This window comes from Pinus tabuliformis, chromosome 5_1, assembly GCF_031772625.1.
Source record: "Pinus tabuliformis cultivar Carrire ecotype Pingquan chromosome 5_1, CPIR1, whole genome shotgun sequence".
NCBI classification, from domain to species: domain Eukaryota; kingdom Viridiplantae; phylum Streptophyta; class Pinopsida; order Pinales; family Pinaceae; genus Pinus; species Pinus tabuliformis.
The window spans coordinates 922178756-922188673 of NC_142305.1; positions in this window are offsets into that span (position 1 = coordinate 922178756).

Genomic DNA, 9918 nt, shown 5'->3' on the forward strand with positions numbered 1-9918 from the left:
TAATTACATGATATATAATGGCCCTTCCCTCAAAAAATGGGTGGGAGGGAGGGTAGAACAACTAGAGAAGCCATGCTAAACAGGGAAGGGCTCTACAAAATTGAATGGATCATCTAAAGGAGACGTGCATGCTAGGAACACTTCGGTCAATAGGAATTGAACCCATAAACTCTGCAGAACCAGATCTGAGGCTATAGCATAATATGAAGGCATCCAGGCATGTGGGGGGCTACCTAAAGGGTCACCCCCTCATGAGATCTGAAACATCTCACACACACCTGGAAATCGCTGGTGTAATCTGCTACATCACTGGACTATCAAGTGTATGAATCAGGAGCATGAAATGACCAAGTGAAAGGGAAATAATGATTCCCTCTGCTCGATCCAACGTACCGAAAAATAATGGAAGCTGGATCCAAGATGCACCACTGCCTAGGTTGTTCTTCTGGAATAAATGAGTTGATGTCGACAGAATAGGGCTCGCGATAGGTGAGGCAATGAGGATCCTCAACTAAGGCACGAGGGAAAATAGTAATGTGACTGATGGACTAACACTAGGGGCAATGTAAAATTATGGGACTGAGGAACAAACAGATGGCTTCCCTTGTCAGAGCATAAAGTGCATGGTTGACCTGGGAGCCACTAACTCGATTCTGGAGGGGATGGGGAAAAGTATGACTGGAGGCCAAAATTGGCAACATAGGATGAACGATATGAAAATATGGATGGAATATAATGGGATGTGAAACAGACTCCATGGATGCAAAGGTGACTCATCGCGGATCCTATAAATAAGGGTGACTCGATGACACTGCCACACAGAATAGGCCCGGTGGGGACCATGAAAGCATGAGTAAATGATGGTTACGCATAACGAAAATTGACACATGAGATGACAAGCACCAAGGGAATATGGTCCCAAAAGTACAAGTGTCGTATATGAAGAAATTCGATTTTGAGAGGCGACGAAGTGACCCTTCTTGGAAAAATGGCTTCCCGGTGAAGTGTCAAATCATCAAAAAATAAGGAAGACCCAATATAATACTTGATGAGAGCTTTCCAATGGTGCTAATGGTTCATCAAATAGAGCTATGGTCTAGTCACCATGTGTGATAGAAAAATTATGGTTTTTCCTATAAAAGGGTGTTTTCCCTCCAATTTGAGAGGAGGAGAAGGCGCTAAATATTGTGGGCATCATAGCAGAAAAATCGACCATCGGAATCAGGATCTATGGATTTCAGGAAAGTGGCCTTACTTGTCTAAAGATGGCCTTAATGCTTCTTGGAATGATGGTTCTTAGTGAAGAATTAAGGGGAGAGGAAAATGAGAATGAACTACTAGAGGAGGTCTAGAATCATCCTCGTCTGCTAAGTCAAACATGGGGACTATGTGGACATAGAATATAATATTTGAAGATATGGTATCAAACGTCTACGATATGTGATGGGCATATGGATCACTAGGGAGGCAAGTAGGACAAACTATCCAAGGAATGGGAGGATAATCTACCATACCTAGATCGAGTGGGATCTAGGCCGAGACTTATGTTAATCAATTGGGAATATGGCTAGGGGAAAAATCATCATGCCCTCAAGCATGGGATACTTCCCGCAAACATATGTGATGGAGGGGACTGATCTGGTATGAAAATGTGGGAATGATGCCCCCTAGTAGGAGGAGTTTGTGGAGTGCCATTGTGTTCCGAGTGCTCGAAAAATTAAATTCAAGCTTCTTGGCCCAACTTGGCACAAGATACTCCAAAGGATGATAAGGATATGTAGGGGCCTATGTGCCCCCCAGTATGCTATGGGCGTACTAGATGTATTTAGAGATATGGGATCCAAACAATTATATGTTTTATGTGACACATAATATGATTATGCATTTTTATATGATGATCATGGTTTGCCATGTGTTATGTTTATGGTTTTCTTTTGTGGTATACATGTGATAAATTCCAATCTAGAAAGTTATTTGCAATGGTATCTACATAGTTATTTTGGGCTCTAGGAACATGACTGAATGTAATGGTTTCAAATTCATGTACCGACAACTTAACTTGTAGATATTTTCTAAATAGAACTTGGTTATGCACATGATACACACCATTCAATTGCATGAAAAGTAGTAAGGAATCTAAACAAACATGAAGATGAAGGATGCAATGAGCAAGGGAATTGACTAACAAACCTATCTCTGCATCATATTCAGCCTGATTATTGGTGGCAGATCCAATGCACACACCATTCGAAAGGACTAAAATATGCAAGGGGGTAAAAATGGCCGAGGCTTGATTCCGGGAGAAGCAACTCGCACTGTCGACATGACCGATATACGGTGTGGATGATGGATCCATATGAAAGGTGAAAAAGACAATGGATGAGATGATGAAATCTACCTAACTTCATGGTAGAAATAAAGACACGCAAATCAAAGGGATGTGCTATGAGCGACATTTCTTGAGGTAGAGTGCACTGGGAGAATTAGGAAGGAAATGGCCTTCAGAATCCTCCAAAAATATGCCCCCTTGCCTAAGTGCAAGGGTAATCAGGGGTAGACATAGCTTCCATGATGTCCTCATTAGACTGGAAGATGGGCGGACGGGAGGAAGACTGACTACATGATGCGGCGACGATACTTGGTGCATCAACTTGAGAAAGAAGGTTCACATACACATCATTTGGAATGGTAGATGACGAGTGAGTAGATGGAGGATCTACAGATTTTGAGATATGGGATTATGTTGAAAGAGGTTCGAGAGAAGCGCGCACAGAAACCTCAGGAAGGTTTTCCTTCAAGGAACTCAAGGATGACGATAGGTAAAGGACATGGCCCGTGGTGTCTGTCATCTCGACATCGAGGGGAGGGATTATGATGGTGGGACTAGAGTCCTGCTATTCTGGTTTACTAATGGTACCATAATCCATGGGTAGAGGAGTAGGTGTTCAACTATGAGTGACCTCGTATTCGCGAAACTCATTGAGATGAGGGAAACAATGGGAATAGTGACCATGATGATCGCACAAGGCACAAGGGTGATTTGTGCATAATGTTTAGAGTTTTTTGGGTGGACCTGGTAAGTTAACATGGACTTCAAGGATATTTGACTTAGGAAACATTTCATGAACCAAAGGTTTGACATGAGGAAGCTCGAGACAATTACTGGTGGCATTCCCAACAACTTTACACAAAGCACATGGAGGTGACAACTTTGGGGCCTTAGGGGCTAGAGGAGCTTGGGGAGTCTTGTCTTTCGGTTATTTCCTCTTAGCTTTGCCCCCTTGTCCGAATTCTTGCGCAATAGGAGTGGGTTCCTATTGGGGTTGTGATGGAACTGAAGTAGCGATAGAGGCTATAGGGATCGGTTGAAATGGTGTCAAAGGATGATAAGGTCGTAGCTGACAAGTGGAATGCTTGCTGGGGGATCGATGTACAATATTGGGATCCCCAAAATCATGTCCGAAAGGTCCAGAGAAGCTATGATAGGGATAGAAAATACTCCCGGAGGGGGGAATAAGAAAGGTATCTGACCTGCAGGGTAATGTCTTGGTGGAATTTCTCCTGGATGTTTGAGACCTAGAGGAACAATTCCTGGTGGAAACATAGAAGATGCACCCACAAATGGAGGAGGTCCTCGGGGGTGGTTCCAAAGGGCTCAGTTTGGATGACAACATCGGGGTGCTAAGGAGCTTGTTGTTGATCGGATGTACTAGACTACTTGAGAGCAACCCGTGATGCTTGTAACATGCAAGCACTCATAGAGTTATGCTCTGATATGGGAGGGGGAGGACCAGGGAAAGAACCCAATAATGAGGAATCTTTATAGACTCCAAGTGAAACACCAGAGAGAGGAGTTGAAGACTTATTATCTTACATGAACGAGATAATGGACTTGGGGGAGGTCACAAATACTGGCTCATGGTATGTCAACTAATCTATGGTAGTGATCTTCCCTTCATGGGCAAAGAACATCTTGCGAAACATCACGGATGTGATGCCTGACATGGCATATGTGTAACTACAACCTAAGAGAATGTTGTAATCCAAAGGGGCATCAATAACCTAAATGTCGACATGAACATTCTTGCCCACACGGGTCACTAGATAGTTGCGGTACATGCCAAGGGGTTGGGAGGAGTGTTTGTCCCAAGCACACAAAGTGATGGTGGAGGGGGAAAACTCAAGTGAATTGATTTGTTTCCAAAAAGTAGCAGAAATCACACAGGTGGATGCACCTTTGTCAATAATGCATCGGGAGATGATAGCATTATGGACTCAAACTGGTATTTGTAAAGCAACAGATGAAGGCAATAGGGGATGTTCTGATGTATCAACTAGGAAAAAAATCAAACGATCGTCAGAAGGATCTACTACACCCAAGGAAGTTAGTAGAGCTTTCTTTTGAGATGGGCACGACTGGAGGACTTCCAGCACCGACATGGAAATAGGTGATTGTGCCAAGTCGTCTACTATACTATATGTATGGACAACTCAGTTAGAAGCCACATTATGATGTAATGGTCCCTTTGGGATCCTGGGAATGGCCTCAACTTTAGGTTGAGGGATCTGTAACGGACCATTTGCTGTCGTAAGAGGCTTAGCAGATGCTTTGGTTTTGGAATCAGTGATGGACGAAGTCAATGGCTCTTCATATTGACGTGACCGAGTTTGCGTGTTGATATCAAAGGGATTAACATCATCAGAGTTCATCATAAGGATCTGGTAGTCACTAGGACCAAAAGGTTGGGGGGATGGTTTGCTTGATCAGGCTGAGGTTGAGAAGCAAAAAATATTTGATGAGGGAAAGGATTTGTAAGCACTGCTGGTTGAGATGGCACAGGTTTCTGCGGTGATTGTTGACCTCTAGAAGTTGCTTGAGCTTCCCACATTTGGCGCATCTGGGGTAAGAGAGGACACTCATGTATATAATGGCCATGTACACCACAACATGCATAAGGCTTGTTCGTATGAATAGTCTTGGTCTTCTTGGGCTGACTGCCCTGTTGTTGGTTGTTGTTATTAGACTGGTACCTTTGGGATTTACTAGGTTGATTACCCTAGCTACTCTTGTTACCTTTCCCCTTATTATTTTTATTCGAATTTTGGGGATTGGTCGCACTCTACTATGCAAACACTTGACCCTGAGGGGGCGGTGGTTGTTGGGGCTGAGGATGCATGGGAGGCTAGGGCACCAATGCTTGAGGGGCTAGAGTGCTCAGAGGTGCATAAGGAGGAGCAACGGTTTGGTAGACAGGCTGGGGCCCTGAAAACATGTTTCTAGCTGGAGGGGCATGAGTGTTAGAGGAACTGGTCCCCCCCCTGTAGATAGCCATAAATTTGTTGAGTATGTGGCGAAGGATGTGAAAGGGTTCCAATGATACCATCAACGATGTGAGATGCCATAGGTGCATTGGCACTTCCAGGACAGGGAAGGTTTGGAATGATGGTATAGACATAATCGGATTGCGCATAAATCAGGTCATATCTTAGAGCACTTTGGAGAGCTTCTTCCTCAGTATGAGGAAAATGGGACGTGACATCTTTTCCAATGGGTGCTAAAAGGCTCCTAAGAAACCAATCTAGATAGACACAGTCTTTGAAAGGCGAGGCATGACATGTGCTCCTCCTTCGATGCCACTCTTGAACATGGTCAAAAAGGCGAGTGGTGGAGGACTGGCGGAAGGAGTTCAATAGCTCCGTACTAGTGTCATACCAAAGAGGTAACTGGAAATATGAGAGGAACACTTTAGCAAGTGTCACGAAAATGGAATGAGATGCGGTGAGCTAGTCTACATACCATTTTGTAGCGTCCCCAATGAGCGTGCATTAGAAGAGCTGAAGATGAATGGAGTCATCGGTAATGGAGTTGGACGAACACCACATGTGGAAGGAGTGGACATGGTTGGTAGGATCCTCTCTAGCATTACCCTCAAACTTTGGGATGTCTAAGGGAAGCTTAGTCGGCATAGTAGGCCAACCAGCATCGTGGTGTATGGGGTCATTTATCAACCCGCTAAAATCCGGTAGACTTGACTTGGCCATAAAAGGGAGAATGGGGGCTATTGGTATGGTTCCTGAGACTATTATTCTTGATGTGACTACCGGGATAGAACCAGAGCCAACATGAACTTGGGTTCCTACACCAGTTGTTGGTCTAGACATGGTGAGGATATACGGTGAAGGAGAATCAGAATCAGATGAACCAAGAGAAGAGTCGGTATGGGGAATCAGAGGGCTATGAACTCGAACTCAATGGGGAGGGGTAATATGCCCAATCAGAAACTAGTGGTGAAGACCTAATAGTCTCCATGACAAATGCCTTGGTGGCACAATGGTGGTTAGACACACGTGATACAGAAATGGTAAATGGAGATCAACGATATGCCTTTGTCTCAATGAGGGGAGATAAATTTATTATGTTAAGTCTTGGTTTGGTGGTGTAAACTAGGTGCCCTTCGCTTAAGGTGTGCTTGTGTGTGCAAGTGTATTTATTGATTAAGCCCAGATCATGTTTGTAAAAAAGAAAAAAGATTGCTAAAAATAAATTTAAATTGACAACAAAAAATGGACACCAAAACAATTAACTAAACCCGACCCAAACTAGGTTTGAAAACACTGTGTTGGCTAGTGGATAAATCGATGGAAAACACACTAAAAATGTTAAGAGATCTAATTGCGGGTGTGACTGGGATCAAGTGACACTAGGTTGCTAGAAATTGGTGCAACAACAACAAAAAATCATAGAGTAAGATCATTGCAAAAAGATAGGGAGATGGGTGAAACACCTAGGGAAACCAATGGGGCTCTAAGGCCAATGACCAAACAAGTTTTAATATGAAACTATGGATGGTGACAACCTATCTTTATAGATATGAAACAAAATGAGATCTGAAAAATATGGTTGAAAGTGCTGCAGAAACTTAGACTACTCACTCAGCTAAACTCCTCCTATAAAGGTGGAAGCGTACTAGAAGCCCTAGGCGGCTAAATTCCATTTCGACGAGTAAATCAGAGTATATCAAGGTCTAAGTGGGATGAAACAGAGGTCAAAAAACTCAATATACAGCTCTTGGCAAAACCCAGAAACAAATCTAATAAAAATCTAGAAAACCCTAAAATTGCAGGTATTGACCTATTTTCAGGTGGGATCACATTTTTTGGGCTACAAAGTGCACTCTGGACTCCAGATCACACTTTTTGGGCTAAAATGTGAAATTTCTTCTCCTTGATTCCTGGTCGACAAATCTCGGAAAAAATTGTTGTCTCTATCGCATCTGCTTCATGTGACCTGTAGAAAAGACCAGAAATCTTGGAGAAGTCATAAATTTAATAGATGTAGGGTTAAAAAGATAGGAAACATTAAGAGATTGAAAAAAGAAGAAACCCTAAGCTGAAAACCAAAGGTCACCCAGGTTTCCAGATTTGAAGTATAAAACTAGTGGAGTCGCCAATTTTGTTGTAGTGTTTTCTTCTCAAAGATGTACAAAAAAATCCACTTAATATTGTGGATGACAAACAATATCAACAATATAAATGGCTGCTAAACATTATAGATCTGCAACAATTGATAGAAACAAAACCTGCCAAAATTTTGATCTATGACACAATCATAGTTAAACAGCAAAAGGAAATAGTAATAACTCCAATCATCTAATGGAAACCAAATATACAAAGAATAGTTCTATTATAACACCTGTGAAGGGAACAAATAAATGTTACCAGTCTCCCTCTATGGGATGGGTTCTTGGCTATCCTTAAACGTCTTCAGCTTGTGTAGAGTCTCTCTCCTCTATAATGTGTAAACCCAACAAAAATATGGTGTGCGACAATGAAAATGATCAAAGTTACAACAATGAGTGCACTAATGAAAATAATAAAAAGTGAATACTGAATGGAAAACCATTCTATTTATAACAAAATATTGAGTTATCCTCGAATAATGAGCAATAATAAAATATTGTTAACCCTATTCTTGGAATACCACTTGGAATATTTTATTATATTTGGTTAGGAGGGAAATAGTATTTAAACTTTTATTTAGAAATAATAAATAAATAAATGATTTATTTATCATTTCAATGAATTGGTTAAGGAATAATAAACAAATAATGATTTATTTAAATTCTATCACTGTGGATTCTCTGGTCAAAAATTCAAAAAGCACAAACCACAGATCTCTGAAATCCAATGATTTATTTAATTATTCCTAAGGGATTTAGTCAAATTTTACAAGGAATAAAAATTAATTAGTGATTAATTAATTATTCCTAGAGAAAAATAAGATGATTAATAATTTATGTGTTAATTTTTCATAATTGGGTTAAATATGACAAGGAATAATAATTGAACAATGGTTTAATTAATTATTCCTAGAACAATATCAAATAAATAGTGATTTATTTAATTATTATTCATGGTTTTAATTATAAATTACTTAACATGGTTTATTAAGTAATTTCTCACAGTGAAAGCAATTTTACTATGGTAAAATTAGCTTTACATGGTGTACTTCGATCCATCTAGTAAATTAGACTAGATGACCAATTTTTTGGTGATAACAGACATAACCATCAGCCCAGGCTAAAGTGCCTCGACAGCTTGTGGGGTTTCCACTTCGTCAATAGATAGATCATCGGAGACCAGTGGCTTAGACATATTAAAAGCGAGTGAATCAACATCGTGATCGAATGAAGAAGTATGGGGATCACGACAACCATGATAAAAAAATTAGGAATGTTCATCGACATCCTCATGATTTGATGAATCGTGCAGAGGGGTAGATGAGAAGCAAGGATGCTCATCCTCTATTTTTTCAGAAATCATAGATGACAGATGGGACGGATTTTCAGAGGAATATGTGTCCTCTCCACGATGTAATGATAGACTAACATCTGGTGTGTCCTGTGAATGATCGGATGTAGAGACATCTAAAAATGAGTTTTCACAGTGGAAATCAACAATGGCAGAATCACAAGGGATGTCAAGATAGAGCAGATGAGGTGCGAGTGGAAGGGAGTCATCCTTCACCTCTGGTTCTACTTTTGATTCCCGAACTCACTCATCATGAATGATAGTGCAGGTTGGCTGCATAACACCAACTCTTTTGACAACTTGATACTCGTTCACAACATGTGTGGAGTCCAGAATGGAAGAGCACAAGACAGTATGATCCAGAGGATCAATGGAATGCGGGGACGGAGGTTGAGGGAGTGAATCCATGTGACAATCAGCAGGCTTGCAAGCCAAATTTATGCAGATATCAAGAGAAGGTAGGGTAGGAGGGTGTGACAGTTCAACATATGTGCGCACACCTTCTCCCACCTCACACTGTAGAGCTAGAGATGTTTGATGAGAAGAGGATGGACAATCGCTTGTGACAGTGACCTCATCCATCTTAGATTTGGAAGCTCTAACACCGAGGTGTGTTGGGAGGGGTTCGAATGATTCCAAGAATCACGGATTTTCGAAAATGTAAAGAAGGAACTGAAATCTTCCATCGAGAAATTCCCAATCAATTTCATCTTCGGGAAATTAGTATGCATGATTACAAAAGTGTGTGTGAAATTGTTCAACAGATTCATTAAGTGATTTCAATAATTTAATAATTTCTCTATCGAGTGCACTACAGTCAAAATGATTGAAAGCACGGTTTATCTCTGCAACCAAATGAGAGAGAGACTGAATAGATTTTTCAAGCAGTGTGACACACCAATGGATTGGGTTCCCTCGAAGCGTGTATGTGAACAAGCACACTAGTCATGTAATATTCAAAGATTTCATGTCTTTCACAGGAGCCTACAACACCGACCACATGTCTGACCAAGGCTACTTGGCCTCCGCCATCATATGTTTTATGTGACAAGCTATTCCAGAGCTCTTATGAGATTTCAAAGTCGTTTCCATAAGACATACACTCCA